Genomic DNA, 8,292 nt, shown 5'->3' on the forward strand with positions numbered 1-8,292 from the left:
GATTCAATCAGATACCGTATGCTAACCAAGAGAAGAATTTCCGCTTATCACTTACTGATACAGCCAACGTTAGACACAACAGTCGGCCAGATACAGATGGCTGCTTCCAACAAAACTCGACCACAGGCTTTGCCCCGCACTTAGAAGGAGGAGGATTCTTCAGTAATGTAGCAGGGCCAAACTAAGTCTGTGTTTGGTTTTCAAAAGGAAAGCAAAATTATGCAGATGTAGAATTTTGGGAGGCCAGATGGATCGTATCTGGAAGTGTTTATCATTTTTAATATTTTGAAACCAGATGTTGATGCACAGACACTGCTGGTTGCAGCCATAGGAAGCTGTGTTAGAAGGACACTCTCTAACCTTTGTTAAGAAATTACAATGTTTTGATCCAGTTAAGATCAACTATTACTACAGAACTGGCCAACCACTGCTGAAAGCCGTTAAAAAAATAGGAAACAGATGCTCAATAGAAAGAAAGCGATCAGCCAGAGCATTCCTGATCTTTTTATAAAATGTAAACTTAAATACTTTATGTGTCCTTTAATGAACTGCTATGGAACAACTTTAGTAGTCAAAACATTTCACAAGATAACACAAATGCAATTTGTCATTTATTAATATTTCCACAGAAGTGGTGTCCCTGGGAAAAAGGGCACAGAGGTGGCACATGCCAGGTGATAAATGTAAAGCGTTTCTGTGACAAGAACTCAACGCAGATCTGATACTTGGAAGACTGATGGCATTTTGATTGTAAGAAAGCAACAGCTTTTATCCCTCAAATAGACTATGGCTGTGGGGGAAGGAACAGCCATATCTACATTATGAGGCAACATCTATGAATGTTAACAAGTATATGATAATGGATCATATTTGCAGGAAGGACAACCGCAGCAGTTCTCAGAAACTGCGAACAGAGTAGAGATTTTGCTGTTGAAGCCCGTTCTGCGGTTAAATTGAAGCATTAACTCTGCTTTTCAGGTTTTTTTCACTGTCTTGCAAGGCTAAGTGATTTGGTCCTGCCCCATTTTCCTAGCTGAGAACGGTGATGAGCAGCAGAGCCATGCACACAGCGCCTGCCGCCCTCCTCAGAGCTATGACTTCTGTGCCAGAGAAAGAACGGAGCTGGATGAAGACCCTGGAATAAGTAAATTGTCTGAGCTCTCCATGTCTTCCTTTCTGTCTGTAAAGTGGGGACAATAATGCTTCCTACCTCATTCCACTTTGCCACTTTAATACAGACCAAAAAAGGCAATCAATCATTGCCAAGTTGCTTTGAAATTCAGTGGAACCAAACCAGCATTCTTTCCTTCAAACCACATTATACAGGTTGACTTGCTACTTCAAGCAAATTGGAAAGCTGGATCGTCCCCTCATGGGGACAACATAAGCAAGTTAAAAATGGAGACATCTTGAAGGTATTTCTTAATCTGCTCTGGAAAGTGAGGCAGAATGGTCCTTCCTTACAGCAGGGCTTTTTTACAAAACACGTTTAGAGAAGCACTCAAACTGCTGCCTGTCCTGCCCACTTTGTGCTCTGCCCGTGCTCTCGCAGGTTGGAGAACAGCTGTGAGGAAGCGATGGGACGAGGCAATCTGACCCACATGGCCCTCCTGGGTTTCCTTCGTTGTCTAAATGGCCTGATGGGAAAGGTGACCTCAACAGTCATAGACATAACCAAATATAGTATAAAGTGATTTGAGAGAGATTTAGATTAAATATCAGTAGAAGGGAGTTCAGAATAAGCATATTTGTTCTGTTTGTCAGCCATATAGGCTGAGCTCAGAGTGACCATAGTCCTTGGCCATTTGTTCCTTAGGTAACTAGTCCCAAGGTAACCCAGGGCCTCCATCCTACAATGTAATCATGGGACGAACTGGCCGTCAATGTACCCTACACCCAACGGAGGGGCTCTCGGAGCTGCTCTCTTCTTGTGAATCGTCCCGGTTGATTCACATTTTAAAAATGCAGTTTTTTAACAGAGCAGCAGTAGTTTGTTTAAACATTGGACTCAATTGCTGCACAACCAAAATAACACTCCCCAAGCTCTCCTCCCCATTTAGCGTGGCCTCCAGTGTTTATCATACAAATTCAGCACGACCACAAACTGGATTTTTTTTTTCATTTTGTCTTTTCCCCAGATTAGATAAGATTTTCACATGGGGCAAACGGAGGGGATACCTCCTTAGCGTGTATTTTAGCAACCAAATAGTTTAGTCTTTTGTTCACAAACAAGCTGCTGCTTCTCTTCTCCCCATCCCTGTTTTTGGAGGCTGTCCCACATTTCAGCTCATGCTAACCAGAGCTATATTACATCTGGCACTGTCCCTGTGATTGCTCAGGCAGCTGGAACAAGTTAGATTGCATTGTTTCCTATGACTTCCCCTTGCATATCAGTTGCCATTACTCCACCTCTGCTGGAGCGCTTTTCCATCTATGTTCTCTCCTTCTGTTCTCTGCAAACTGCCAGACGTTTTCACCATTTCTTCATTTCCACTGTGAAGCCCATAGAAGGCCAAATATCCAAAAGCAGATGCTAAGGAAAATATACTATAGCTTTTGGACCAAAGCAATACAGATTACAATAAATGCTACTGTACTACCGCATTTAGGCCTGTCCCTGTTAAATATGGGCACTTCTCTTTCCTGAGGGAGGACAACGCTAGATGCTTTTCAGTCATTCTTTTTTTAATTTACAAATCTGAACACTTCCAAATAGTGGCCTAAACCCCAGGCCCACTCTTCGTGTAATGCAGAGGTGATGTTAGCAGGAAGGCTTTGGCAGATGATAACTTTGCGAGGGGAAGCTCCCCAAGATCCCTTTCCTTACACGAAGTGCTCATTGTCTCAAGACTGCTGATGTGAAGCCATATCCCTGTAAATCCAGCCTGGGTAAGCCACCTTCTCTGTCCTCTCTGAGAGCTGGGAATGAATGAGGCAATTGGTTCAGCTTCTGTGATGGACACAGCCCCTAGTTCACGCTTCCCTCCTGCCATCGCATTAACCCCTTGCAGCTTGCTCCTTCCCTGCCACGTGTGCCTGCTGGCCCGAGGCTGGGCCCCAGCCTGGGTGGGCTCTGCAGCTGGCGCTGCCATCGTTCAACTTATTGTTGCCCTGCGGCGCTTGCCTAAAAGCTGCTTCATCACCCCAGTTCACACCTCTGGGTTATCCTGGAGCTGCTGTGGAGGATGGTGGCTTTCCCTGGCAACCCCGTGAGCTGTGGGCTGGAGGTTGTATTTTCTAATTGTGATCATTTATGGTTACAAAAGAAAAAGGGCATTGCGTCTGATGTAGCATGGGCAACGTGGGAGATGTATACACTTTTTATAAAGTACAGATACACCCTAGCCGTTAATTTCTGGTCCAGATTTGGATTACTATTGTTTATTTGTTAAGTGCCAACAATGTGCTCAGAGCTGTAGAAGACTCGAAATGAAGACAGTCCCAGCCCTCAAGAACTTGGATCTGAAATTCTTCAAAAGTCAGAAGAGGGTTTAGATCAGGTGTTCCAGTTCAGGCTCATCCCCATTATGAAGTGGTGCTGAAAAAATCCAGATGCTTAATAAATAAGCGCTGCGTTTTCTTGTAAAAATGTAACATTTATGGTAAATGACTAATTTTTCTAATGAACATTTTGAAAGTGACATCCATGTGGAGAAACTATAAACTGAAATAAATTACACAGGGATTGTCTGATGTTTCTGGGGGCTAAAGAGAATGGAAACTCGTGGCCAAGATGATGAAAAACTTTCAGACAAGCCAGGGAGTGAGTGCCGACACAGTGTAATCTTAGGCATCCATTAAAGGTTTCAGGCTACATTATCTGTGTAAGTGCCGGACAGACATGGACTGAGGCACCAGAGCCTGTTATAGCAAATAAATGTTAAGGTTGTGAGAACAGCAAACCTCATGTGTCGATATACGTTGGGAACTGAGGACCTCTCTTTCTAGCCATGCCCCCTCAAAAAAAAAAAAAAAAAAAAAAAAAAAAAAATGCAGGAGAAGAGTGACCTACCCTTTCCTGGTGAAGTACAGAGGAAAGTCAGGAAGGAAGGGGTTAACTTTCTGGTGGGTTTGGTTGGGCTTTAGGGCTCAGTTCTTTGCACATTGGTCCTGTGTACTGCATTGCTCATGTATGAGATGAAATCCTCAGCCATAGAAAAGTGGCACACAACGTGTGTGCGTGCGTGTCTGTGCACGCACACAGCTTTTACCTTCCTCTAAACTTGCACCTCTGTTCCTGTGGGATTCTGGTCCTCAAACACCTTGCATTTAACATGGAAAACACTCACAGTAGTTGACAGGAGGTGCACATTTATTAGATGTGTAACCTGCTTTAACCAGAAGCAAAGCCCTAGGTATTCTAGCCTCAAACAATCTATTCCTCATTACTACTCCCATAGGACAAATAAATCCAGCTGACACATGTGGCATGATCCAAAGCCCAGGGAAAGTTCCCATTGATTTCCATGCCTTTTAGATCAAACCATCACCAGCTAGAGAATTACTTACATTTTAAATAAGAATTATTATTAAAACCAAAAATCCATTACTGTTTTGTACATGTCAGGGGAGAAAGCAAACACCTGTTCTCAGTAATTTTATTCCAAGTTTGTGCGAACATTTTGTTCAGCTTATTTTTCCTCCCATATTCCCTCCTCTCCCCAGTCTCCCCAAACCGGTCACCTCTGACGTTGCACTAACACAACTAATCTCTGGGTGGAAAAATTACATTCCATCGCGGATGTCTCCAGCCTGAAGCAGAGTGAGTGACACACCTGTGTGCTAGACCTACGGCGTTGTTTAGCATGGATAATAAATGAGTGGACGTGATTTGTTCAAGGAATGTGTACAATTGCAGGCAAATACTGTAAACCACTCAAAAGCCTTTCCACCGGGACAGATCCTCCTGTCTTTACTCAGACAAAATTCCCACCACTTTCCTGTCTAAACACAACCTTATTTGCAGTTCAGGTTTATCCTAGGCAGTGGGAAGGGAGAGGAGAAAGGGAGAGGTGTTGCTAGTGCTGTTGTGCTGAGAAGCTGGGCTAAGGTGGAGATAAAGGGTGGAATGACCCCTGGTGCTTTGGCTGGGAATTACTGGCCTTCAGATTAGCACCAAATTGCATCTCCACTGGCATCCCACAGACGGTCCAGGGTGTTGGAGCAGCAACAGGCACGGAGGCTGCACACACTGCAAAGCGGACACGCTTTCCCATCTCTGTCTCCCCAAGCTTTGGTTTGCTTGTTTGGGAATGGTGTTCTTAACAGCTAAACGTAAAGGTGTTTGAATTTCTGCTGATTTCCAGCACATATTAGGGTTGTTTTGGAGGAGAAAATTATGCTATTGCCACCTTTAAAAGCCTTCCTTCTTCAGGAAAGTGGTCCAGGTGTGTGGTTAGAGGGTGTGGGCAGGAAGAGGCACGGGCAATTTACTGATTCCTGTCTACCCTGCTGCTAATGGTGGTGCCAGGTATGGCCTCTGACAGCCTACTCGGTTTTCAGCTACAAACACTTTTGCATGCCTCCCAAGCTCCTTGCTTCTTTTGGGCTTATATCCCTGTCTCACCTCTGGCTCACTGTGCTAACTTTTACATCAGCCTGTGACCGCCTCAGCAACCCAGAGCATCACCTTCCACCACTGGCTGCCTGCAGCCAGGTCTCCAACCCCCCCTGCAACCAAAATGTGAGTGTGAACCAGCCTTGGGGCCCCAAGCACCTTACCCCTCTCTGCTTCCCCAGGAGGTGCTCCATCCGGCAGGAGCCCGGTGTCGGGAGATGGCAGTGTCTCCCCGCCGATGGCTGCCCCGCAGCCTCCAGCTGCGCAGCGTCTCAACCAGCAGCTGGAGCAGAGACAGCTGTGGCAGCACAAACCACAGCCACAGCAAGCGTTCCTATTGTTCCCCCCCCAAATATGCTTAGCTACACGCTTGTACAACCTGTGCTTGATAAGTTGGTGCCGGAGGAGAAACTTGGTGGCTGGAGGCTGGGGAGAAGCAGTGGGACCAGCCTGTGGCACCCGCTGAGCTGGAGGGATCAGCCTGGGCTCTGCTCCCTCCTCTCCAGCCTCCAGGCTGCCTGCCCACCTCGATGCCCCTGCCCGTGAGGTGGGGATGAGGGCTGGTTGCTGGAGCACAGGGACCTTCAGCTCCCTGCTCCATACACGTGCCAGCCAGCTGGGTTAGTATCTACAGAGGCCCAAAACCAGGCTGAAATGGCTCCTCCTGAGCTATGTGCTGGAGACACCAGTCTGCCCAGGGTATCAATCATCAGACCAGTGCAGAGAGCTTTGGAAACTCCCTGCAGCTGGTGAGCTGAAGGCAGAGGTTGCTGCTGCGCAGGGCACAGAGGAATGAGAAGCTGGTGCAAGGCAGGTGGGCACACAAGCGGTACCTCCTGTCTTTTGCAGCAGGCAAAATGCACCGGGTTTTAAATACTACATACAACCAGATCGACACTTCAGCAGCAGAAGTTTCATGTTCTCATCCAAACCTTCCCATAGTTCAGGTATTGAGAATTGCAGTTTCAGCAATCACAGCAATATCTGCTTGGGATCAGCCTATATGAAAAAAGGGGACATGTGGACAAATAGCATTCTGTAAATATTTATGGGCTTCACTATTGTGGGCAAGAACAATCGCATAGCTGTTCGCCTGTCACCTGTAATGGTTTACCTCTGCTACCAGGGGCTGAAATAACCTTGTTTGGGAGTGGGGTGGGGGGTGTTCAATGTGAGGCAGAAGGGGAGGCTGGTATTCTGCATCTCAACACCAGCCCATGGCTGGAGAAGACAATTGCTTTCCAGCAGCACAGCAGTTCAGGAACAGCTCATACCCCGAGTGCTGCTGCAATAACCACTACACAGATCTCAAGCCCTGATCTGTATCAGATCCCAGCACTGTCCAAGCTCTGCTCTGTGCTTCTCCCATCCCAGTTTCTTCCCCAGAGCTCTTTGTGCACCTGGTTCAATTTGGCAGTGAGGAGGGGCCACGCTTCCCAACCTCTTCTTCCCCCTTAGCTTCTCTCCTCCCTTAGCTTAGGTGTCCCATGTCACATCCTCTCCCCTGCACCATCCCAGGTCCCAAGGACTCCCGGGGTGTAGGTGGGAGGGTCCCTGGGACCCTCTAGTTTCTCTTTTCTTTGACAACAACAACAACAAAGGTTTCTGGAAAGGTCTTTCCCTCCTTCCTGGAATTATTTTTCAAAAGCAGGAAATTTATCTCTGGATTTATCTTTTTTGTCAGTCCCTTTTCTCTACCCAGACTTTTCAAGACTCTTCACCTTTGAGAAGGAGAACTGGCATTTTCTGACCAATGTTAGTAACATCTCTATCCGAGGCTACTTGTCTGCCCAGGAAGTGGGTGGGTGCATTAGTCCATGCCTCCATTAATGTTTTTTTGATGTCTGAGATGGTGAAGCATTTCACAAAATCCCAATCTAAATGATTCTATGATTCTATTATGTTATTAAGATCAGTTCTACTTCCAAAATGAAAAGCTGTAATCTGCTCGCCATTTTTGTCAACCTGCCTATGGCAGGGACTGAACAGTTGTGAGGCCAAAGGATCTGGGGACCAGTAAAACATTCATCCACAGCTTGTAGGACTTCCACTGAGGCAGTTGTTGAAAAGTTTGTTACATCCTACAAAAATACAAATTCTATCCTATGTTTTGGAACATTTAGATTTATGCTATTAACAGTAAGTTTCAGTCAGCTCCCAGAATAAAATGAGCAATTGAAAAACATGGCAACAACTGTGAGTTTTTGAAAGGAATCCTGGAAGGATTGTCATTGCAACACTGCAGCCCACATTGGTTTCCTGTTCTTTCCACCAGTTTTACCAAAATGCTGAGTAGTAGAAAAGACTTCAAGAAGTTGCCATAGCTAGAAACCTTTGGAGAAGAGAGACATTCAGTTATACCCTATTTTTCAGGAAACAAATGAATATATCTAGCCTCACAGCTCTCCTCAGCCCAACAGATGCTCTCAATCAATTGAACTGAAGTATGCTGAAAGATGTAATAGCACTGGCAAAGCCTTTTGGAGACCGTCAACTACTGTGAATAATGCTATGACTAAGCCTACTATTTAAATGGCTGAGGTCCATTCCCACGAGGGAATTTGAGGGTATTGGATACCTACAAGATTGGCCCACCAGCTCCATTTCACTTGCTTCTCCTAGAATGAATCAATACAGAGAAAATTTGTGACCTCAAACAGGCATCTAAAAGAAGACAGGGCCACAGCTTGCTTAAGGTTGCTGGCAATTTGTTGTTCACAAAGCCTCTTCACAAG

The sequence above is a fragment of the Egretta garzetta genome, unplaced genomic scaffold (assembly GCF_000687185.1).
Source record: "Egretta garzetta isolate BGI_Z169 unplaced genomic scaffold, ASM68718v1 scaffold397, whole genome shotgun sequence".
Lineage (NCBI taxonomy): Eukaryota > Metazoa > Chordata > Aves > Pelecaniformes > Ardeidae > Egretta > Egretta garzetta.